Source organism: Eucalyptus grandis, chromosome 4 (assembly GCF_016545825.1).
Source record: "Eucalyptus grandis isolate ANBG69807.140 chromosome 4, ASM1654582v1, whole genome shotgun sequence".
NCBI classification, from domain to species: Eukaryota; Viridiplantae; Streptophyta; class Magnoliopsida; order Myrtales; family Myrtaceae; genus Eucalyptus; species Eucalyptus grandis.
This window is the reverse complement of record NC_052615.1, coordinates 31,880,454-31,906,173: the sequence shown is the minus strand read 5'-3', so window position 1 is coordinate 31,906,173 and position 25,720 is coordinate 31,880,454. Positions and strand designations below refer to the sequence as shown.

The window sequence follows — 25,720 nt, the reverse complement described above, 5'->3', positions numbered from 1 at the left end:
CATCTATTTTAGTTAAACAAACTCCTATGATATATTTGGAAAAATTGTCCACAAAATCCTAAGCCTATTGCATCTTTGCTAATTCAATTTAAATCTTTAAATTTTGTCAATTGAATCATACAATATTTTTTTATGTTCTTTCAATTAAGTTCATCTAACCAGTATTGATAAGAAATTGCCAATATGGACGCCGAAAATCCATGCTGAACATAAATTGATTTTTTCACTGTATAAGATCGAAGTTAAATTTTCAATCGCATGAAAAGAAGCATGAAAATGCGCAATTACACAAATTGCCATCTTTGTCGCCCTCTCAGCAGTTTTTTCAACTCTGTTTGGTGTTAGATCATTGACTAGTGAAATTCTCAATGCTCACTATTTCGTTTAATTTTATGAGTGCAAAATGGCACTAAAGCTTGAATTTGGCGCGTGATTTCACTCCTAACCATATGCAAAAGATAACTTGATGGCTGTAGGCTCTACTACTATTTGCCCAAAATTTAGTTCAACAATTAACAATAGAAATAAATAAATGGAAGAAACTTAGCTTTTTACCCTTACGTAATTAATTGCCTAATTCTAACTCTCGCTTGCTGTTAAATTTTCCCCATGACTTCAATTTCTCTTGTGGACAGTGCATTGAAAATCAAATTGAATCGAATTATTTTGACAGGACCCGGTGCTTGGTGAAATTGACACATCCTCCAACATAGTCGAGTTTGCTATGGCCGAGATCATAAACCATCCTAGCATTTTGAGAAAAATTCAGCAAGAATTGGAAACAGTGGTCGCCAAAGACAACATGGTAAAAGCCCTTTACCTAAAAAAAAAAAAGACAACATGGTAAAAGAATCTCGCCGGTGCTTATTTATTGGTCGTGAAGAAGAAAACGCCTCTAATGGCTATTCCTTCACTGAGGTTCTTTGATCCTCGGCTTTATGAATAAGCACCGGTGCACGTTGGTAGGGAACAGAATAAAGGAAAAAAAAATGCATATACCTATCTTCATGTGGTGTCAAATACTATCTATGCTATTGCGAGTGTGGTGGGTAAGCCACTCTATATAAACCAACGAACGGACCAAGCAAAAATGGTTTCTTTTGCTAGAATTTGCGTTGAAATCCAACTAAACCAGTCAAGATGCAAAACTGCTGAAGTGATCTTGAAGGGGGTATCTTGCTCCATAACCATTAATTACGAATGGCTACCAGCTGAGTGCCCGGACTATGGAACATTTGGTTACAATTGCAGAGCTCCCTCGCGAGCGCACAAGCCTTCAGATTAGAGGAGAGCCACAAAGTAGGCTCCGCCCGCTCCTGCTCCATCGTGACCAAAGGCGGCCCCCAACCCCGCTCCCGCTCCTTCACGTCAAGCTCCCGCCGTACTTGATCCAGCACATCCAGCGAAGGCCCCCACCCTTGAAGCTACGATCCCATAGCAAGACTTGACCGACCCTACTCGCCAGGCCCTAGTTGTGGCCCTAGTTCCTGACCGGGTGGCTGCAGCTCAATTCCCGTCCGGGTAGGTGCAGAACCACATGTTGCAGAATCATAGGCTGTTCTGGAGCAGCCTTGGAAACAAGCGAAGAGCAAAAAAAAAGAAGAAAATGGCCTCTCAGGAAGGACCTTCCTCCCACCCAAGCAATCTTGGTGATGAAGGAACTACCCGACGACTTAAGGCCCCTGTTTTGGAGAAAGAGGTGCAATCCGAGCCTGCTCGGAAGATGCAAAGGGGCTTTAGTGTACCTCCAAAGGTGGCTCTTTCCCTTGTAGATGATTCCTGACCAGATCAAGGCACTTCTTCCCATTACCTCGATATGGAGTTGGAGGTTGCAGCCACCTTTGAATGCTCGGATGAGGACGACATTGTCTCCCCCCAGCATGTCAAGCCCACCCCCGAGGGTTGTTCCGATGAAGGTGGAGACCATTCAGGAGAGATTGCTTGCTTTAGCTCCCGACCCGGGACCTGAGGTGAAGACTGGAAGGTCGGCAAATCCTCGCCGGAAGCCTCCTAAGCAAAGGTAGGCTCATTTGCCTTCCTTTTCCTTTTGTTAGCCTAGCTTGGTAGTTGTGTATATTTTATTTATATATATATATATATATGTTGTTCGGATTTTGGAATATTAGAGGTCTTATGGACCCTTTGAGGAGAGCCGAGGTCAGGAAACTCGCTCATTCTAACGGCCTCTGTATGGTCGGCTTATTGGAAAACAAAGTGCTAGAGCATTTCTTTCGATCCATGTCTGTTGGGCTTTTGGCTGGGTGGAAGTGGATGGCCAATTATGATTATTCTCCTAAGGGCAGGATTTTGGTTGGCTGGGACCCTACTCTGGTTAACTTTGAATTAATCTCTTCCAACTAGCAAGCGATCCATGGTAGAGTGGAGCTTCTTATGTATGGATTATGTTACTGCACTTCGGTGATTTATGCTCTGCACACGTTCATATCACAAAGGTTTTTGTGGACGAACCTGGTCAGGATGAGTTCTTGTGTCCAGGATTTGGCCTGGATGATTGCTGGAGACTTTAACGCCATCAAAAACCCGTCTGATAGGATAGGGGGCTCTAACGCTTGGCCGCCCTATTTTGACGATTTCAATCAATTTTTGACTCAGGTGAAACTAGAAGATTTGAGGTATGTTGGACTTTGGTTTACTTGGTCCACGTCTTCTGGGACAAATCGTAAGGCGAGAAAATTGATCGGGTGTTAGTAAATGCCAATTGGAGCTTTCAGTTCTCTTATTCGGAAGCGACGTTTCTGACTTCCGGAATTTCTGGCCATTCTCCTATGGTGGTTGAAGTGACACAACTAGTTTTTCGGAAGAAGCCTTTCAAATTCTTTGATTTCTGGATGGAGCATCCGTCCTTTCAGGACATTGTGGCACAAGTGTGGGATGCCTCGACAGAAGGAGTCCTCTATGTACAGGCTAGTTAGCAAATTGAAGGCCCTAAAAAGCACGGCTAAAGTAGCTAGATAGAGATTCTTTCTCTAACTTATCTAAGAGGGTTGCTGAGTCCGGGAATGCCTTTAGGTTAGCCCAACTTGACCTACAGCAGGACCCAACTAACGATCTCTTGGCAAAGTTAGAAAAGAATCATCGGAAAACCTTTGTGAAGCTAAGGAGTTGGGAAGAGTCATTTTTTAGACAAAAATCCAGGATCAGATGGCTCGAGAATGGTGATAGGAATACTAAGTACTTTCACCACTTCGTCACTACAAGAAAGTTGAGGAACATGATTCTTTCGGTTTTTGATAGGAATGGTAATTTGGTCATCGAACCAAGCCTAGTGCAAAACACTTTCATCTCTCACTTTCAAGAGCTCTTCATTGCGCAATCCCTTCCTTCTAAGCCCTGCATTGCTAGACTTGCAGCAAGTTATTCGATGCCCTTTTGATAACTCTATAAAAATAGAGTTATTTTACCTATTTTAGGCAACAATTAATACAATATTTATGAGAAAATATTTGAATTTCCTTCTGATTATTTGAATTTTCCCTGTTTATGCAGAATAATGAGATATGGAGAGGATAAGGAAAAGAATGGCAAATATCAGGAATTCAAATAAAAAAAGCAATGGAAGATGGATATCAAATCAAGAAATTCTTGATTTTGTTCCCTAATGTTATCTGCAAACGTTGGGAGATAGATATTTTGGATATATCATATAAATAAGAGAACATGAGAGAGAAGCTAGGTTTTTGGGGTTAGATCGTTTTTTATTCTTTTAAGAGTTTTTCAAGTATTATGAAGAGAAGACAAAAGTGGTGATAGAATTCTTGTCATTTGATTCAAGATGCTGAGTTTGATCTATATTTTTATTTTTTTTTCTACTATGTTTTAATTTTCTTTTATTAGGGCTTTGATGTAGCCTAACCATGATGATATGAATTTCATGATTTTTATGTTTTACAATTGATTTCATTCATGTGAGTTATATATTATTGTGCTTAATGCTTTTGAGTGACTGGCCACCACTTGAAAGATCTAATGTGCATGTTTGAGACTGAGAAGTGATAATATGTAATTGCTCATTATAATAGTTATATATATATAACAATGAATTAAACATGGATAAAGATATACTGCATTATTTGTGTAGCTTTCGGTGATAAGATGATCCAAAAGACTCATTGTAAGCTAGGAATATTCATAGTTTTTAATGCACTCATGTTTATTTTAATTCACATAGAGATATATTGGATTAATAAGCTGAGTAGGTAGAGATATGATAGTAAATAGATTATGAAATTATGTTATCACATATTTGATATCGTTCTTGTACCCACAACAATCTGAAATTCATATATAGTGGTTATGGTGAAATCGGATGCTCTAACATATTTATCTGATCGATTTACTGCATTTAGTCTACAAATTTCATTTTTTAATTTATTATTAATTATATTTTGATTTGTTAGATAAATTTTAGAATTAGTCTATTTTAGTATTTAATTGGTTTATGAATCATCGATCTCTGTGGGACGATACTTTTTCTCATTATTATATTACTTGTTTGACACGTGCACTTTCGTTTAGAATTTTATGAACAAGTCTCAATGAGGAGCATATTAGTGTCCTCTCCCGTCCTTTCTCAAACAGAGAAATTCATGATACATTCTTCTCCCTAGCCCGTGGGAAGGTTCCTGGGCCAGATGGGTTTGGTGTGGAATTTTTCAAGAGCAATTGGGAGATAGTAGGGCCTTTGGTTATTGAAGCAGTTAAGGACTTCTTCGTCACAGGGAGACTTCTAAAGGAGATTAACAACACCATCCTTGTACTGATCCCTAAAATGCCTAATGCGATCTCGGTCAATGATTATAGACCTTTTGCCTGCTGCAATACGATTTATAAATGTATTACTAAGGTCTTAGCTAATCGCGCCACCACAGTTCTTCATGACACTATCAGCCCTTCTTAGAATGCATTTGTTAAGGGCCGTCGCATCCAGGATAATATTCTTCTTGCACATGAATTATTTTCTGCTTTCCATCTTCAGCCGCATTCCCCTAAATGTGCTATTAAGGTTGATTTTCAGAAGGCCTTTGACATGGTCGACTGGGACTTTCTTGAAATGGTCATGTGTGCATTTTGATTCCCGGACCATCTTGTTAGGCTCATTATGGTATGTGTACGCACTCCCAAGTTTTCGATCTCCTTGAATGGGGAACTACATGGCTTCTTCCCTAGTAGACGTGGCCTTCATCAAGGGGATCCCATGTCCCCTTACCTTTTTACTTTGGTTATGGAAGTTTTCTCAAGCATCCTCAGTGCGTGTGCGGCGCAACCTGGGTTCAAATTCTTCTGGAGATGTAAGGCTACAAGATTATCTCATATTTTCTTCATGGATGATGTCTTTCTCTTTTGTCGAGCGGATATGGGTTCAATTTCTCTTCTAAAAGATGGTCTACATACTTTCTCGGCGTGGAGCGGATTGAAGCCAAACAACAACAAAAGTGAGATATTTCTTACAGGTGGCTCGGAGGAGTTATGGAATGAGATCAAGGATGCCCTTGGTTTCATTAAAAGTAAGCCGTCGATGCATTATTTGGGAGTTCCTATTATATCCTCGAGGCTCGGCAAGGCGGACTGTGTGTCCTTAGTTGATCGTGTAATGGCCAGGGTCCAATCCCGGAACTTAGCGCTTTCTATCCTTTACTGGTAGGGTTCAGCTAATAAGGTTAGTCCTTCATGCCATCCAAGTTTATTAGGCGAGTGTTTTCACCATTCCTATTGTAGTTCTAGATCGCATTGAGCTTATCCTCAAACAATTCCTTTGGAAGGCCCTTGGCCTTGGAAAGGGTTGCGCTAAAGTATCTTGGGAAGACGTGTGCCTTCCAAAGGAGGAAGGAGGACTTGGAATTCGCAGATTGTGAGAATTCAACAAGGCAGCGATGTTGAAGCACATTTGGATCCTATTTACACACAAGGAGTCCTTATGGTGCAAGTGGATCCACTCAACCTTCTTGAAACATAAGAGTTTTTGGGTGGTTGGGACACCAACCTATTGCTCTTGAGCTTGGAAGAGAATCATTCACCTGAGATCCGAGTTTCGACTCTACTTCCGATGGAGAATTGGAGATGGTCAATCAGTCTCCCTTTGGTTTGATCACTGGCACCAGAGAGGTCCTTTACATCTTGTTTGCTCAGATCAAATAATACTAAATTCTGATTTATCCAAATTTGCCACGGTGGCTGACCTTTTCTCACCGGCGAGACAGGATTTCAAGACAGTAGTTGAATCTTGGGATTATCCCCTCCCTCTCCTCTCCAGAGCACCGGATCGCTTTACTTGGAGTGATGACACTTATGGTCTCTTCTCGGTCGCCTCAACTTGGCATATTATCAGAAGAAGGAAGGACATGATTAATTGGGCATCATTTATCTGGAATAAGGTTATCACCTCGAGATATCAATTCAATCTCTGGCTTATTATAAAGAACCTTCTTCCCACCCAAGCCCTACTCATGTCGCATGGTAGAATTGGGAGAGAGGTTTGTGCTTTTTGTAGGCTGACGCCGGATTTCATCGATCATCTCTACTTTGGGTGTTGCATCACTACTAGCATGGCTTTCTTTTGGGCTACTAAATGCAATCTCCCTTGGTGTAACAAGACATGGTCTGAAAACCTTTAGTGGGCGATGAAGTTCCTCTCCGGTAAGGACTTTTATCGCTCAATTGGCTGTTTTTCTTTTGGTGCTCTTTGCCACCTTATTTGGAGGTACAAGAACAACATACTCTTCAGAGATCACACAGTCGCAGTTATGGCGGTTAAAAATAATTTCATCAAAGTGATGAAGGACAAGGCCTTAACTTTCAGAAACAGTGAGGATAATCCAAGAAATGGAAGACTCCAACGTAACTGGGGGATAGATCCTTGCATCTTCTCTCCTCATCAGGCGGATCCTTAGTGTTCTTTGGAGTGGTCAGAGATAGCTTGCAGTTGGGTTGGGGCCGTTGTCTTCTCGAGCACTTGCTGTATGAAGGCCTTCCGCCTTCTTCCCTCGGCTGGGACCGTGTTCACCTTGACTTGGTTGGCTGCTGTTAGTCTACGGCGATGACCCCTCCTTGGTGTTTTGTGACTATTTTCTTTCTTTGTTGTATGTCCTTTGTTTTGGTTGTTTTGTCGAGGTTGGGTTCCTTTTGGCCATGTGTGGCCTCCTCTTTCTCGTTTGCTTGTTCTTTAGGCTATTCACTTTGGCCGCTCTTGCGGAGTGCCTTTGCATCCGGCTCCCTTCCACTCGTTTAGACTTATTGTCTTCATGAGTGCAAGTTTTGTAGCGCCGGATCTTGTGTAAATGTCTAGCTCAAAGCTCAATATATTATTCTTCTGACCAAAAAAAAAAAAAAAAACTACTAATTATGTGGTTTTATTTTATTACAGTTAAATGTTGCGATTATAAATGTTGGGAGAATTACCAAAAAAAGTCATAAACCTATTAATTGTAACAATTCAGTCATAAACTTTTTTTTTAGCCAATTTAGTTCTAAATCTTTTGCAATTTGACCAATTTAGTCCATCCGGCCAAATTTAGGCGGTCGGCACCGACGTGGATCCTGGGCGGTGATGGCAGTCCGGCGAACATTGACGTTGCATTTTTAATTTTTATTTTTTGAAATATTTTTTCGAATTTTTTAAATTTTTTTTTTTTTCATCCATCTTCTCCTTCCTCTAGTTGGCTATCGGCTAGAGGTGAGGACCAGCGAGGCCCCAAATTTGGCGAGACTTGGCCTTGCCTAGCCATGGCGAGGACCTGCCGGCCAAGCCAAGGCGAGGGTTGACCTCGCCAGTGGTTGGGGAGGCTCTTCGCTAGATATAGTGACTACGGCCTCGCCATTGGCTGGCGCTAGCCAGCTAGAGGAAGGAGAGGGTGGGAGAAAAAGAAAAGGAGAATTTAAAAATTGCCATATTAGCGCTTGCCGGATGGTCATCGCCGATCGGTGTCCATGTCAATGTCGGATGGCCATTACAAGCCAATGTCCGTGTCAGCATTGGTTGGTTAATTTTGGCCGGATGAACTGAATTGACATAATTATAAAATGTTTATAATTAAATTGGCCTAAAAAAGTTTATGACTGAATTGGCACAATTCCAATAAATTTAGAATTTTTTTGGTAATCATCCCGATAAATGTTTTTACTATTTATAGTTGCTTTTGACATACGATGTTCAAAGAATATAACGCATGGCATCTCTAATTCATTAATAGGATGTAAGTACCACGAATTTTATTTGATCACTTGCACTCTGGTTTTAGGTTTATTGTTTTTAACCATATATCTACTAGTGTTATAAAGAAGGGTATTTTCACATATAATTGCATTGAAAAACTAAAAACACAAACGAAAAGATGGAGCAGCCGCTTCTTTATTTTAAAATATCGCATTCAGATTTGTCATTAGTATTGTTATTTGAGAGGTCCTTTGTCCCTCTACTTTTATCTTAACGTGAACTAACTTTTCAAAGTTTAACAGAATATATATATATCGAATTTGATTGACAATACTCTTTAGTCTAAATAATTGTTAAACCGATCCGATGTTGATATTTATTTTAGTGGCATACATAAAATCAAAATATCTGAGTAATCATGGCAAGTACAAAATTTCAACCATTTTTGTATAAGGTTTTGTTAATAAGTTTTCTCAAAACAGTTGCTAGACAGTTGTTGACATCCGAATTTTTGTCACCATTTAAGTGATCACTTATATTTTAAAAATGTAAAACCTTGTAAAAAAGTAAAAAGAAAAATAATAATAATATAAAATAAAATGATAAAATGAAAATGAATGAAACGGTATTAAAATAACACGAAGTCGCATGGGCCGGACACGCCGACCCACTTAGCAATTTTCGGCCCTTTCGAATGCTGGACCCAACTTCCCATTTATTTTCCTTCTTTTAGTCCACTTCTCTCCCCCTTTCGTTGAGCCCATCTTTTGTATTTTCTCTTCGGCCCATTTTCTCCTCTTTTGTTTATTCTTAGCCCATTGTCCTTTATTTCCTTAAGCCCCAATATTTCAACCCAAGAAGAGAGAAACGAAGTCGGCTCTCCTCTTTCCCCTTGGCACGCGATCGCATGTAGAACGTGTGTTGCTGACGCCACCACAATGACGTGAGGAATGGAGGAATGATGCGCCGTCGTCGGGGGAGAGGTAGGCAGATGAGCGAATGGGAGAGGACCGTAAGGGAAAAGGGATGGGAGCATGCTCGGTGCGGGAGAGGGGGGGCCGGTTTTTGGAGATGGAGGAGAGAAAGGTTCCGAAGAGAGGGAGGACCAGAGAGCTTGAGCGGCGGTTTTGCAGAGAGAGACCGCTAGACAGTGATCTGTTTTGTGAAGGATCGTCGGCCAAGAGTGAGAGAACTCCTCCAGGGAGTCTCGAAATCGTTTCGACCCAAGGATCCCGGCTCGGAGACGTTGCGAGGCGACGAGACCAAGTCCAATCTTCCTAAGCTCGCCCTCTGTTCGCCGCCCTGAGCCGGGTAGGGCCACCGTCGGCGACCAAGGTCGCGCTTCTCTCTTTCCGTTCAATGGTTTGTTACACCCGGCCTCGGTTCAACCGAGACCGGGACTTTTTGTTCTTTGTTCTCGTTCATGTTGAATGCAAATAATCCGTTTCTGAGTTGGCTTCGAGTGTTGCTTGTGCACTGTGTATTGGTGTTGGCTCGAAATCGTGTCTGCAATGAGTCCTCCGTCTCACTTAATCGATGCCCACCAAGAGTATTTAAGAGGAGCCTTCCTAAAACCTGTCCATTTGAATCCTTAATAACACGCTTAAATCCCTACGGGTGCCTTTGATCAGTTTATTCTGCCTCATCATGAGATTACATTATAAGACTTTGAGTGCCCCTAATGTTACCTGATTATTATAATCTGGTGCTCTGCATTTCGTGATTCTGGCGAGGACTTTTGTTGAGGAAATATTCCCTTTGATTTGGTTAAATCATCTTTGGATATTGCATTAGCTTCTGGTTTGTTGTGTTTGCTGGAAAGAAGGGACGGCAGATTGAGGAAATCACATGGAAGAGAGAATGGCAAGGAAATGGGCTTAGTTAGGCTATTACTTAAATTTGGGCTTAGATTTTTTTTTTTTTGTTTAAGGTTAGATTCTTGGCTAAAATAAATTGTGTTGGGTTTGGATAAAAACCAATTCTGACCAATTGAGGAGTCTGCCTTAGGGGGTCCGGATTGAGCTTGATAGTGGGCTTTAAAATTTACTGAGGATATCTTCGTGGACTTATTTAATTAATTCCGAGTGAGCCTTCGGAATCAGCCCTGTTTTTAAACCAGCTCGATCCAATAGGGTTCGGGTCGGTTTAGTTGGGTCTCTTGACCCGATCCGAATTCCTTTTATATTAATATTAATATTAATAATAAATAAATATGAAAAATACAAATTAATTAAATTAAAAATCGAAAATAAAATTTAAAAATTCGGAAAATTATAAAAAGGGGTTTAAAAATTTTAGGAAATAATAAAGAATTTAAAAAAAAATTGAAAATCAATTAAAAATTTAGAGTTGTAGAAAATCATTAAAAAAATTAAAATTATTTTTAAAAAATAAAAATAGAAAAATTTTAGACATTAAACATCTAAAATTGGATAAGCCCTTAAGGCTTTGTAATAGGGTTCTTGTTTTTGCTTTGTCTTGTTTTCATTTTTATGGACAATTTTAAGATGTTTGCATACTTTTTATTATGATTATAATTGATTATGTTTTTCAATATTTGGATGTTACCTTTTTGTTTTAGAATGGTTAGAACAAATCTTAGCTTTTTTTTTTTTTTTTTTTTTTTTTAATAGACTTCTATAGCATTAGTTGGCACATGATTAGCTTAGGTACCAAAAGAGTATTAGTATTAGGGCTTACATAATCAACTCTCTAAGTCCAAAATCTTTGGTTGCATAAATAATAAGATAATCTATCATATCTTACTAAGTTTCTAGCCAATTCTAAAAAGGCTAGTGGCGATTCTATAGTCAAAATTTGCGTGAGCTTAATTTATTAAAAATTTGAATGTCCAATGTCATGTGAAGTAAGGACTTGGGAGAGCCCGAGTCAATAGAAAGCCGTCAGTCGAAGTTGACAATAACCTCAAACCTAATAGTGTCTCCTGCCAAGGGATTAGGTCGTGACAACAAGAAGATAAAAAGAAGAAGATATTGCAGTCTTTAACTTATTAATTTTTTATTTTAAAGTATGTAATTCTTTTTTGGAAAATTAAAATGATTCTTATGAAGTAAACATGATAAGTATTTCGGAGCACTCGCTATCATAACATTTTCATTTATTAGTGGGCAAAATCAACATTGACCAATTAGATTCCACTACCAAAGACTTGTCTCTCAAGTGCACATCAAATCCTTGTCTTGATGCTAGCATGTATAACGTCCCTCGGTTGTGGTTCCACCTCCACCAATTAAAGACGAGCAAAAGCAAGGATGTGCAATCTAAGTAGCACCAATACGTGATACAGACACGCGATACGACACAACACGATACGTCGATAAGTTATTTCTCAAAAATAGATAATTCCAACACATTGTGATACATTATATATTAAATGAATATTTTTATTTTTAATTAATTTAATTCAAATTCACAAATAAATGAATAATAAAAAAGAGCTTGCAATGAATTTACATTTATAATATTAATAAATCTATTCATAGGAAATTTGAAAGACATATTTATAGTTAATGCGTACCAATATTTGGGAAGATATTTATAATTTTAATAAAAATTATCAATGAAATTAATAACTAACAAAAAATTAGAATCAAGTTATTTAAATAAATATATAATCTTATATAATGACCAAAATTTATCATTATTTAACATTTAGTATTTTTATTTTTCAAAATCACTTTTCAGCCCCATTTATTTGTTTTTCTGACCCAAAAAAAAAAAAAAAAAAAACCTTGATGCCCAGAAATTGTTTCCCTCCCTCATTTTCTCCCCAAACCCCCATCCCCCAAAAATTATTTACCTCCCTCGTTTTCTCTCCCCATTCCCCCATTGGTTTCTTTCCCTCGTTTCTTTTCCTTCATCACCTGTCATTTCCCTCGTTTCTTTCCCTTCATCACTTGTCATTTCCCTCATTTCTCTCTCCCCCACCCCACCCCCCCCACCCCAGGCCCCCTTCCCCCTGGTTTCTTTTCCTTTTCCCTCGTCACTTGTCATTTTCTTTCTTGAAAATTGAAGTCGTCCCCACCCCCTCTCCAAAAAGGAAAAATCATGCCAATCCCCTCCCCTTTTTTTTTTTTTTTTTTTTTTTTTTTTTTTTATCTACTCTTCCTGTCGTAGCCTCTTCCTCCTTCTCCTCCTCGCACAATCATCTTCCTCTTGATCTCTGCTCTCTCTCGGTCACCTCATCGCTATTACCATAACCTTGCCTCCGGCCCTCCATCATGGCATCATGATTGTGGCCCTTTAGGTTGTCTTGGTTTCTGCTCTTCCTCTGACCCTCCTAGCAGTCGCAGCCTCGCTTTGCTCCCTTGCTGTTGCCTCCACCCTCCGTCACTTTCTTCAACGATTCTCTCTCCCTTCACACTTGCAGACCCACCCCAAAAACCACCATGTCGCTCATAGTTCCAGACACGCATGTCAAAGCATGTTAGAAAGAGTTGACCATGTGTTGCGTGTTGGAGCATGTATGAACGTGTTATACACATGTTGGGGTGTCCGACGGGACATGAAAGCTCCTAAAACATGTCCGTGCTTCATAACATACGATGCAACAATTGTTGCGCTCGAGCATAAACACATACAAACAGATAATAAATACAAAAATTATCGCAGAAGGTTCTGCTAAGGCAATTCATTGCTATTGCCGATTCTGTTCCCTGGCTTTCATCCAAAATGGGTATCTTAACCGGGCCGTTGTCTTGATGCCATCTCTGATGCCCGACTAAGCACATAAAAATTGCTAAACTCCATTTTATTTTGCACTTGTCTTTGTCTTACGCTTGATCATAATACTATGATCTCATTCAATTACTTGTTATTTGTGGGGCAAAGTATAATACCCAGCTGTTTACATAGCTGGCCCTCTCCCAAGCACATGGTGCGAAATGAGATAAAGTAGAAAATACGTACATGAAGAGAAAATGAGATAACTAAGTCTTATCACGGCACAAGTTGCTGAGATTATATCTCAATGAGTCCATGAACGAAACTCGATCCAAGTACAAATTTCAAACCCGAATAAGACCTGTGGCTTGATGTCTATACAAGTAAGAAATTGTGAAATACATTCCACGTTGTGTCAATGCGCTGTGCTCGTGTATTACATCTCAAAGGAATTGCGAGCGTTTTGAACTTGTCACAAAACCTCAAGGTATGAATTTGTGTTTTTCTATGCGAGATTGATAAAGACTATTTTGCAAATGAATTGTGAAAGCTAAATATTATGTGAATTATTGGATGTAATTTGAAGCTGATAAACGCTAGAGTATTTGAGTGATTTAAGTATGATTAAAATCTCCGATTATTTGATCAAGGACGAAAATCTATGTTTCACTTCTCATAAAGTATGTCACCAATCAAACCGCGTATATATGATGGCCGAATAATTTTCTAATTTATATAATATTTTCTTTGTTCGCTTACTTTCACAAAACGAGTAACTCATAAAATTCATTTAGCTGGAATATAAAAACTGGAATTTTGGGTGTATTCTATGATCTAAATCTATTATCCAAAGGATGCGGAAAAACTTAACATAAGAAATACCAAACTTAATAAATACCTCGTATAAGTAAGAACTAGAGAAGTTTTACCTATTTGTCTGCGTGCGTGCTTGGTGTTTCTTTTCTTCCTTTTTTTGGTTTTTCTGCTAACTTATGAATAGATGAGATGGGCGCTATTCAGGGGGAAAATTAATACCAAATGCTTCTCAAAGTGATGCCATTTGTTTATGGACAAAATTAGAAAGCTCAAGATGCCTTGGCCGACTCATTAGCACAAAAGGAAATGTAAGAATTTGTCTGGATTGTGCGTTCATTCTGTCTCATCCACAACACGGTAATGTGTCATTATCTTATGCCCAAGAAACACACTATATATATACAACCATCAACTTTGATCTTTAAACTTGTACTATACGCTTGTCCCAGGTTTCAGGATGCTCCTTTCCTCCTCCTTGTCCAATGTCTTAACCACTGGATGGTCATGGTGGCCATAATATTGCGATTCCAACAGTCAACTGAGGGAAGTACTTGTTACGCTCTCCATTTTTGCACACTTTTGTTACATCGCTAGCACATGGGCTCACTCCAAGTCTGCGAGACAGAAATCGCGAACACCTCCACTGCCGCCGGGTCCCCGTGGTCTCCCCTTAGTTGGGAACCTTCCCTTTCTCGACCCAACACTCCATACCTACTTGTCCCGCCTGGCCAAGAGCTACGGTCCGATCATGAAGCTTCGGCTAGGTAAGAAGATCGCCATTGTGGTGAGCTCCTCCTCCGTGGCCCGTGAAGTCCTTAAAGACCACGACATCATCTTCGCCAACCACGACGGGCCGGTGGCAGCCCTAGCTGGAACCTACGATGGGTGCGATGTGACTTGGAGCCCATATGGGGCACATTGGAGAACTATGAGAAAAGTTTGCACCCTAAAGATGTTAAGCAACACCACTCTTAACTCGGTTTACCCGCTCCGCAAAAAAATGGTCCGACAAACCGTGCAGCATCTATATAGCCAGGCCGGTTCGGCTATCAACGTTGGGGACCAAGTGTTCGCGGCTGCTTTCGACGTGGTTACAAGCATGATCTGGGGTAACACTATTAGAGGCGAAGAGATGGCAAGGCTAGGGGCGGAATTTCGGCAGATCATAACAGAGAGGACAGTTTTGGCTATCAAGCCGAACATCTCGGACTTCTATCCAGGTTTGGCCCGGTTCGACTTGCAAGGCATAGTGAAGAGGATGAAGGTTTTAGCCAACGGGTTTGACAGTTTATTCAACATGGTGATTGCTAAGAGGTTGCAGATGGACAAAGAAGGTTGGAACCAAAACATTGGTGATGAAGTCAATTCGACTCAGGACTTTTTGCAGTATTTGCTTAGACTAAAGAAAGAAGGGGACTCAGATGTTGATGCACCATTCACCATGACTCAACTGAAAGCCCTACTTCTGGTATGTGCATTCATTGTTTAAAAATTCGATCTCCTCAAATACATTATATGGCAACGAGATAAACATACTTAAATTAAAGACATTGGAATTTGTAAAACATCATTCTATCTATCATCCACACCAATGGAATATTATCAAATTTTATTTATTTTTGTCATCTAACTCCACATATTTCGTCAGATGTTACAACAACAAAAAATATTGAAAGGTTAAGACATGAGTCTATATTGAGTGTTTAATTAATGGAGAACGCATTAACTCTTGAACCCTAGGTTTAGAAACTAATGAGAACATCACTTGTATATTAACATGGCCAAATAAAAATGTTCCCTGAAAACTAATGTTAGCATCTTCACTTATTTATTTGTCAATATGCTCTTCCACCCCCCGGCACAATTCTCTATATCCAGTAGAATTATCACTACTAAGGTACAACAAGTGACAGGCGATAAGCCGTCCCTAGAAGGTGAAGAGTCATCCCTGATGTTCATCAGCGACAGCAAACCATAGTCACGCTAGCATCTAAATAGAACTAGTGACTAAGAGTGATCGGTTTTTGGTCCAGTTTCAAATTTCAGGAATTAAGAATTAGACCGGGATAACTCATCTCCATTTTTGGGACCGGAGACTGGACTGGACAGTACTAGGACCGGGAACTTGACTGACCGGTCCGATCCAATCTGGTCGATTTAATGGAACCGATCACTTAACAAAAAAAAATTAAAAATTTAAAAAACTAGAGTTATTACAATTTTAAGTTTTATTGTTATTTTTAAGAAATGAAAAATATATTTAAAAAAATCGATCCAGTCCGTTTGTCTAGTCCGGGAACCCAACTGAAAATCAATGGAACCGGGAACTGGACTAAACTGGCTGGTCCGGTCCGGGCGATTCTCGATCCAAGCAGTCCTGTATGCACATCCTTACTAGCGAAGGTTATGCGGAGCCTCTTACCAAGCTTATTAAAAAAGGCTAGAGGTCCCATCACAAAAAGATTGCTGTGGAGACGATCTCCCTGCCCTAGAACTAGCTTGAGAATTTTTGCACATCATACAATGACTTTATCATCTATACTTCAATTTTAACATATCATGTGATGATTATGCATGGACAGACATGATAGCGGGAGGGACCGAGACGAGCTCCAATTCGGTCGAGTTCGCCATGGCCGAGATGATCAAGAACCCCGAAGTGATGTCCAAAGCCCGACAAGAGCTTGAGCAAGTAGTAGGTGAAGACAACATAGTGGGAGAGTCACACTTACACCACCTTCCCTAATTAAAAGCAGTCATGAAAGAGACTTGTTGACACCTAAATTTTGACGACCCGCTTAATTATTTATTGCATTAAAAAATTAGGGGTTAATTTTATTCCGGAAAAAAATAGTTAATTGCATAGCATATAGTTTTAGGTGCATTTGTTTCTTAATTTGCATTTACATTGGGTCGGTGACAAATGGGTTTGATTTAGTAGTTCTAAGCTTTAATTTGGCAGGTCGGACTAAGCCCACGAACCAAGTAAATTGGCCCGAGCCTGTTTTCTTTTAATAACAAGAATTACCTAAATTGAGATTTGAAATAATATTACGGTGGATTTTTGGAATCTAAGAAAATCGGGTTGCAATCTTATCTTTAGGTGATAAAATCAGGAGATGTGGAAAATAAAAGAAAAGTGATATTGCGTGCGAAAAAGAAATCTTCGCGGATGCTGATTTGAAAAGGAAAATAAAACCCTAATCTTCAGCCTATAAAAAGGTTTTCACGTAGGGTTTCGGGCAGGAGGCTACACACATTGAATATACGGCCACACAAGAGAGGGACTTCTTCTTGGTTTTCTCTTGAGTAAAAAGGAAAATCGCAAAAAGGAAGAAGGGGGAAGTCTTTACCGTGGTTTTTCTTTCGTAGAAGATCACGAGAAAAGAAAAAACCGATTGATAAGTCAACAGAGGGGAAAAGCTATAGGAAACGTGAAGAAAGAAAAAGAAACAGGGAAGGTACAGCTGCAACGGTGCTTTGCAGAAAGAAGTGATCGGACGTGCAGCTGAGGGGAAAGAGGAACCACTTTGTTTGTCTTCTTCATTGGACCCTCTCGCCGGCGCCTCTCCGGTCACCGATAACCTCCGCCGCCGCCGGCAGTTGCGCCCACGTCACTCAACCGCGAGCACCGTGCCACCGCGCCTTCCGCCCGAGGTCCGACACACGACGCTGCACCGTCGCCGCTTCGCCTTTGCCCCGACGACCCGCGTCACCTGCCTGTTCGTTGCTGCTGTTCCGGTGCCAATCTCCTTCGCTGTCATCTGCTAAAGCCACGCTGGTCCTCGCCGCCCGCGCAAGCCGCGACACCGGCAGCCCGACGGCCGTCGCCGTGTCGATCCGCGACGCTGGGTCGCTTCGCCCTCGGTTGCAGCGTCACGGGCCAAGCGCCCCCGCCTTTTATCTCTCGCTCGCAGCTCCGCACACCACCGCCGCACGACCCACCACCCCCTGCCGCAGCACCGCTCCAGATCTAGAGCCCGAGCCACTATACGCCCATCCGATGCCCCGGCGTCCCACGTAGCCCGCACCTCCGCGCCGGTCCGTGACTAGTCGCTGCTGTAGATCCGGTGGTCCGCTCGACGCTAGCGGGCCCCGAACCCCGCCGCCGTGCTGCTCGCCATATCCGACCCGATGCACACCCGAGCGACGAACCAGCTGCGGCTTGCTCCCAAAACGTCGGACAGCAGCCCCCCCGCCCGGGTTAATGTTGCTGCCGCCGGTCCACCCGCCGCCCTCACCGGAGCTCCGAACGGCAACCCATTTAGCCGCCGGCTAACCCTAGTTTAGGAGGCCAAAAACCCTAATTAGGTAGATTTCTTATTTTATTTTATTTTTATTTATTTATTTATTTAGTTTTTATTATTCATTTTGTTTCTTTATTTGATGATGAGGTGTTCGATATGAAACAGCATGTGAAATTTGTGATTGATAGTCCGATTTTCGCGTCCGAAATCCGACTCGCAATCGCAATCGCTTGAAAAATCGTCAATCCGATCTCTCGCCCGAGATTCGATTCTCGATTTATTTAAAAATTGGCCAGCCCGATCTCATGCGCGAGATATGGTTTGCCGGTTTGTAGATATCGATACTATCTTATCTAATTTGTCGTCACGTTAGTTGAATCAATTTTATTTTGTTAAATAAAAAAGATCCAAAAAATATTTGAGTTAGGATTAGGATTGTTTTAGAATATTTCTTGTTATCTTACATATTTAGAATAGAGATTTTATTTCGAATCCAAAAATCAAAAAAATAAAAAATCAAATCAATCCATTTAGGTTGCTAGTTTTTTTGACTTAGGTTGCAGGTTTAATAATTTGATAATTATTAATTTCGAAATTAATAAAACAAAAACACAAAAAAAGGTCATCATGCATATGTCATGCAGAATTAGGACATTCTTGGTACGTCATTGCATATTGGATAATATTGCATGTCTCATTTTGAGTTTAAATTGATTTTTAGATAAATTGCATCTTAGGTTAGAGATTGCTAGGTTAAGATATATGATGGTTTAAATTAGGATTTAATATAACTTAATCCCTAGTTTAAATTAGATAGAATCTTAATCTAGCTATAGATCATTTGAAATTTCATAAAATTTGTCTTAGGATAAATTAGTTGCAATTTCTAAGATAGATTGCATTTTTTAATAAAAATGTCATCTGCATATGTCATGTAGAATTAGGGCATTCTTTGCACGTCATTGCATGCTAAGATTGCATATTATAGGTAGATAATCTCTCCTAGATAAATTGCATGTTTTGTTAGGAAAATAAAAATGCCCATGTCATATAGAATTAGGTCCATGAAATGCACGTCATTTAGTGATTATTGTTAGGTTTATTTCTGATTAGAAATTGACCGTCATCAGATTAGGCCATTTAATAAATGTCGCGTGACATATAGCTCGCATATTAAATTGCAATGTCGCATGTCATTTTAGATGAAATAATTTTGTACGTCATTGCATTGCATTGCACGTCATTAGAATTAAGTCATTTTTGTTAATTTAGATTGCATATTTAACAATTGCATGCTCATTAAGAGATCATAAAATTTTTATTCATATGGTTTAGGATATGTTGCCATGTCATATCATTTCATGTTAAATTAGTGGCATACATTGCATATCGCATGATTTTCATTAATTAAGTGAAAACAAAACAAAAATTGCGTGTTAATTAGAAATCATATTTAGGACTGCTGATGTAAATTCTAAACTAACAACGCAGATGCTTTCGTTGCTACGAGATAAGTCCTGCAATTTATTCATTGCTTTCTTGGATGTTAAATTGGTGGTTTGCGCACCTGCATGATCACCTCACATGTTAGAATTTAAAATTAATTCAAGCTGCCTGCAAAAACATTTTTGAAATTAAAAGAATGGTACCGAAAGGGCATTAGAGAAATCTAGTGTAACCAAGTCCCCGTACCCATAATCTCTGGTTCGTAGGAGTAAAATAATTCTCCCATTATTTTACTTGGGTTTCTAATCGACCTACCATAAATAGATTAGTGGCGACTCCTAATTGAAAATCAATTGCATGTTATAAACTTGAACCTAAGTCGCGAATTGGTATGGGCTTGGGAGAGCCCGAGTTAAGTCTAGGCTTAACAATCCATTAGCCAAAACCTAGGTGGTTCACACCCCCGAAAAAAATTAGGTCGTGACAAGACTCTAAGGTTACACCCTGGCCTTCCAATGTTGGTGCCTCATTGCCCTAGGGAGACCTGCATCATCGCGGGCTACATGGTCCGGAAGGGCTCTCAAGTCTTGATCAACACGTGGGCCATCCATCGCAACCCATCCATTTGGAAAAACCCGTCGACTTTTGACCCGGAGAGGTTCGCGGACGCGGACAGCAAGTGGGACTTCAACGGGAATGACCTGAATTACATACCGTTTGGGTCGGGCCGCAGGATTGGCCCCGGGACAGCGATGGGGGAGAGGATGGTGCTGTGCTCGCTGGCTACGCTTGTGCGCTCCTTCGAATGGGAACTGCTGAGCGGCAGTGCGGAGAAGCTGGATGTTTTGGAGCGGTTTGGCATCGTTCTGAAGAAGAAGGAACCTCTTGTCGCGATACCTACGCCGAGGTTGTCTGATCCCGCACTCTATGAGTACGCAAGATGAGTGTTCGATTGATTAGCACTAGTTGGATGAATAAAATAAAATATTTCCAACAAATAGTAGGAAAATTAATGAAGCTTCTGTATGATGGAAGACTAACGAGAGTTGGGTAGCGGTAAAACAAAAGGAAAATTTGTCTATATACTAGTGTGCCCTAAGTTTGTCAATGTATGAGGGGCAATACTCAGACATAAGTTTGAGAAGAAGAAAGAAAATAACTTTCAAGTGGTTACCGAAAAAGAAATAGTGGCAAAATAACCAACCAGGGTTATCTTATTGTCGATTGCTTGATGTCAACATCAATGTTTTAAGGTTCTCCTCGATAACTTCACTTTGTATGTCGTCAATGACTTCACTAGCACGCTATCGATTCTTTTGAAGTTACTAATAATTCTATTCATATATAATCAAATTCTATTCTCATTGACTAAGTCCATCATATGTCAATAATAACCAAAAGTTGATCATTTTTTGGTGCAAAAAAATGCCTCTTTAAATTTAAAATAATTGAATGATATATCGATCATTCGATTCTTTTAAATTAGACAATCAAGAGTCATCATGTGTCTTCTTGTCAGCGTCGACCATGCAATGTAGGATAATTGGCATTCATATTGGCAATATCGAGCCAATTTAAATCGGATGGACTGAATCAATATCAATGTAAAAATATTTAAGACTAAATTAACCTAATTAAAATGTTTAGGACTGAATTAATACCAATATAATAAATTTAAAACATTTTTAGTACTTTCCCCTCACACTAAAGTACATATTGGAGTACATGTACTCCATACAAAATTTCATGAAAACTTTTGCTGATAATGTGATTGATGTGAATATTTATGATGTTATAATTTTATGCATATTATTTCGCTTGCAAAAGCTCACGCGGATATTGTTACGAAATCGCACGTTGATTACAGAAAAATAACGCTCGCAAACAATTCACCAAGCAGAATATAATAATAAAAGAACAGAATCAGAAGAACACACCAGAAAATTTGTTATCAAAGTTCACCCAAACCTGGGCTATGTCTCCGCGCAGAGGCACTCTGCGAATCCACTAGACTTCAGAAAAAGTTGGAATACAATGACAATCTTCTCTCAAGATCATGGCACAAAAAGATTGAGAACCCTCATCAAGAAAAAAAACTCGCTTTTTTTTTTCTTCTCTCTTTTTCTTGCCTCTCTATTTCCTTTTTTAGCGTCTTGACGGCTAGGGTCTTGTCATCGCTAATATAAAGGTATCACTTTTAACCTAAAAGCAAATCTGATAGAAAAGACAAAAAAGCCCATAAAAACAAATATTTGACTTCATCTATAACAATCTCCCACTTAAAGACAAATATACCAAAGCACCAAGCAACTTTGCATCCATCTTCTTCAAAAATTAGTAGTTGAAAAACTTGTGCCTTTGTGATACTCTTCATCAATCAACATGGAGTAATACCAATGGTAGTAGTATAGAAAATATGCTTCTCTCTGTCTACTACCTTGGTCAACATGTTAGCTGGATTCTTCGAGCCATCAATCTTCTGTAACTTTAACTCATTATCTTTTAATGCTAACCTGATAAAGTGATAACGTTTCTTGATATGTCTAGTCCTTGAGTGATAAGTTGCATTCTTTGCTAAGTGCACTGCACTTTGACTATCACTCCGCAGTGTACTGACTGGCTGTTTTCGATGTAGCTCATCCATGTAATCTTGTAACCATATGATTTCCTTGGAGGCTTCTGTAATCACTACATATTCCGCCTCTGTCGTCGATAAAGCCACTACTTTTTGTAGTTGAGATACCCAACTCACTGTTGTACCTGCAACTGTAAAGACATATCCAGTGGTACTCTTACCACTATCTCGATCACTCGAATGATATGCATCTACATAACCCTGCAACTCTAGAGATGTATCACCATAATAAAGTGAGTAATTAGAAGTACCTGCTAGATATCTCAATATCCATTTTACTGCATTCCAATGCTCTCTACCTGGGTTCTGCATATATCGACTCACAACTCCCACTGCTTGTGCAATGTCTGGTCTCGTGCTCACCATGGCATACATCAAACTCCCCACTGCTGATGCATATGGAACTATCGCCATCTCATCTTTCAAAACTTGAGCACTTGGACACATATCATTGGAAAGTTTGAAGTGACTTGCTAGAGGAGTTGCAACCAGTTTTGCCTTGTCCATGTTAAATCTCTTTAACACCTTGTTCACAGTCTTCCCGTGACAACCATAATTTCTTATTTTTTCTATCCCTGATGATTTTCATGTCTAAAATATTCTTGGCCTCTCCCAGGTCTTTCATAGCAAACTGTGATGATAACATCTTCTTCACTTCTATGATTCTCTTCATATTGGAACTAGCCACTAGCATGTCATCCACATATAAAGAGAGATACACAATGTCGCCATCATCATACTTACGAAAATAAACACAATGATCAGATTCACAGTGTGCAAATCCTTTTTCATTCATGAAACCATCAAATTTTAGGTACCATTGCCACGGAACTTGTTTTAAGCCATACAAGTTTTTCTTCAAGCGACATACCATGTGCTCCTTACCTTTGACTTCAAAACATTTAGGTTGTGCCATGTATAGTTCTTGATCTAAGTCACCGTGTAAAAACGCCGTTTTTACGTCTAACTACTCAAGATGAAGATCCTCCACTGCAACTATACTCAGCAGAATTCTAATTGATGTCATTTTCACTACAGGTGAAAATATCTCGGAGTAGTCGATCCCTTCTTTTTGAGAAAAGCCCTTGACTACAAGTCTCGCCTTGTATCTAATACTACAATCTGCTTCATTCTTAATCCTATACACCCATTTGTTTAATAAAGCTTTTTTACCTGTGGGCAACTTGGTCAACTCCCAAGTTTTGTTCTGAAGTAACGAGCTCATCTCGTCTTTCATAGCACACTCCCATTGCAAGTGAGACATGTCTACCTTTGCCTTATCGTAAGTCTCCGGTTCCCCCGAATCTGTATATAAGACATGGCTCAGAACAGTATTAGTTGATGGATCAAAAATTACCTTTGGCTTTCTCACACGTGTAGACCTCCTCAAGACAGGTACTTCAGGGTTGTTAGTCTGCTCCGAATCATTGCGTTCCTCTTGAACTACCTCTTCACTAATAATAGGCTCATCTCGAACTTCTCTTTCAAGTGCATTTTGATCTACTTGAAACATCTTCATAAGCATTGTGTCTAATTCAACATGCTCTGATTCTACTACCTTCTCATGCTCTGTCTGTCGATCTTTGTACATCTTTTCTTCATGGAATACCACATTGCGATTGTGGATGACTTTGTTATTCTCATAATCCCAAAGCCTATAGCCATACTCATCACCACCGTATTCGATAAAGACGCAATTCTGGGACTTAGCATCAAGCTTTTTCCTATCCTCCTTGTCAATTAAAGCATATGCAATACAACCAAACACCTTTAGATGTGAATAATTAATCTTTTTACCTGACCACCGCTCTTGTGGTATTTCTTCATCCAACGCACTAGATGGACTTCTGTTGATAAGATAAACATCTGCATCAACTGTGGTAGCCCATAAGTGTAGCGAGAGACCCGCATGTAGCCTCATGCATCTCACACATTCTAGAATAGTCATGTTCATTCTTTCAGTTATACCGTTCTCTTGAGGAGTTCTAGGAACAGTCTTTAACCCGTGTATGCTCTCTCGACTCAAATATTCTGCAAAATCCTTACTCGTGTATTCACCACCATTATCAGATTTCAGAGCTTTAATCTGATAACCTGTCTCTTTTTCTACCATGGTCTTCCACATCTTGAACATTCCAAATACTTCTAACTTTTCTCTAAGAGCATAGACCCAAGTCTTCCTTGTTGCATCATCAATGAATGAGACAAAATATCTCTTACCACCATAAGAGAGTTCCTGAGCAGGTCCCCATACATCAGTATGAACCAACTCTAACTTTTGGCCTTTATTTTGTCGCCCATTCAATTGAAAACTAACAGCCTTCTGTTTTCCATAAATGCAACTTTCACAAAACTCTAACTCAACTTTTTGCAAACCTGTGAGTAATTTTCTCGAGTGTAACTGCTTTACACCTTTTTTCACCAAGATGTCCCAAACGATAATGTCAAAGAGTAGATAAATTACCTGTAGCCATTGTAGTTGCAACCATATCACTAATATTGTCTCCTTGGAGAAGGTAAAGTGTACCCGTACGCTTTCCTTTTGCTACTACTCTTACCCCTGAGGTTATCTTCCACTTTCCGTAGCCAAAGGTTATTACCAAACCTTCTTGGTCAAGTTTACTGGTTGAAATCAGATTTTTCTTTAATTCCGGAATATGCCTAGTTTTCCGCAAAACTAGACGTCATCCACCTAAGATGTTCACAGTCACGGTTCTTTTCCCAACAATGAGACACATGTGCCGTTTCCCACAACCACTTGTTCGAAATCTCTACTGACATAATCATCAAATATGTCTCTTTGCAAGGTGCAATGAAAAGAAGCACCAGAATCAATAAACTATTTATCTGTTGTCAAGTCAAACCCTGCAGATAAATACAAGTTATTTAGCAAAGATTCATCGCTAACCACATTAGCTCCTTGATTCTCATCTTGCTGCTTCTTTTTGTAGGCTTCACACTAAAACCTCCGGTGTTCGGTTTTGTGACAAAACCAACATTCATCTTTTGCAACCTATCTCTTACCCCTTGATTGTGATATACCACGCCCGCTAAAATTTCCTCTACTTTTACTTCTTTCACGGTTCTCCACTGCGAGTGCCATTGAAGATGTAGATGCAGAAAAATTATCTCCACCTGAGACTTTCCTTCACATCTCTTCATCCATGATACTACTCACAGCATCATCAAGAGTTAAATCATCCTACATAGTGCTTGAAATTCCCTACACTGCGGTATCGTAGCTTTCTGGAAGAGAACATAATAATAATAAAGCTTGAAGCTTCATGTCTAAATTTATGCCTGCGGATTCTAATTGACCCATGACCCGAGTGAAACTATTAATATGCTCTACCACAGAACCTCTATCAGATAACTTCATATTAACCAGTTTCTTCAACAAAAATACCTCATTTGATGTGGACGGCTTCTCAAAAATATTCGCTAGAATATCCATGGCTTCTTTTGCAGTTTTTGCTTTCGCGATGTGGTACCCTGTCTTTTTCGTCAACCCCAGACGAATCGCACCTAATGTTTTTCGATCAAGAATTTTCCATTCGGCTTCTGCTGTCGGATCCACTTCCGCCATCTCAGGTTTCCAACCCTCAAGTGGTGCATAGAGATCTTTTTTATAAAGGTAATCCTCTATTTGTAGTTTCCACCATCCGAAATCCTCCCCATTAAACTTATCGATTCTGATTTTATCTTCTGCCATCTTGTTTGCTT

The 25,720-nt window shown here is 39.8% G+C and overlaps 1 pseudogene; it reads left to right on the top strand.

The window, feature by feature from the left end:
• Nucleotides 1–1,606: 1,606 nt before the first annotated feature.
• Nucleotides 1,607–20,306, top strand: LOC120292620 (annotated as a pseudogene).
• Nucleotides 20,307–25,720: the final 5,414 nt, after the last annotated feature.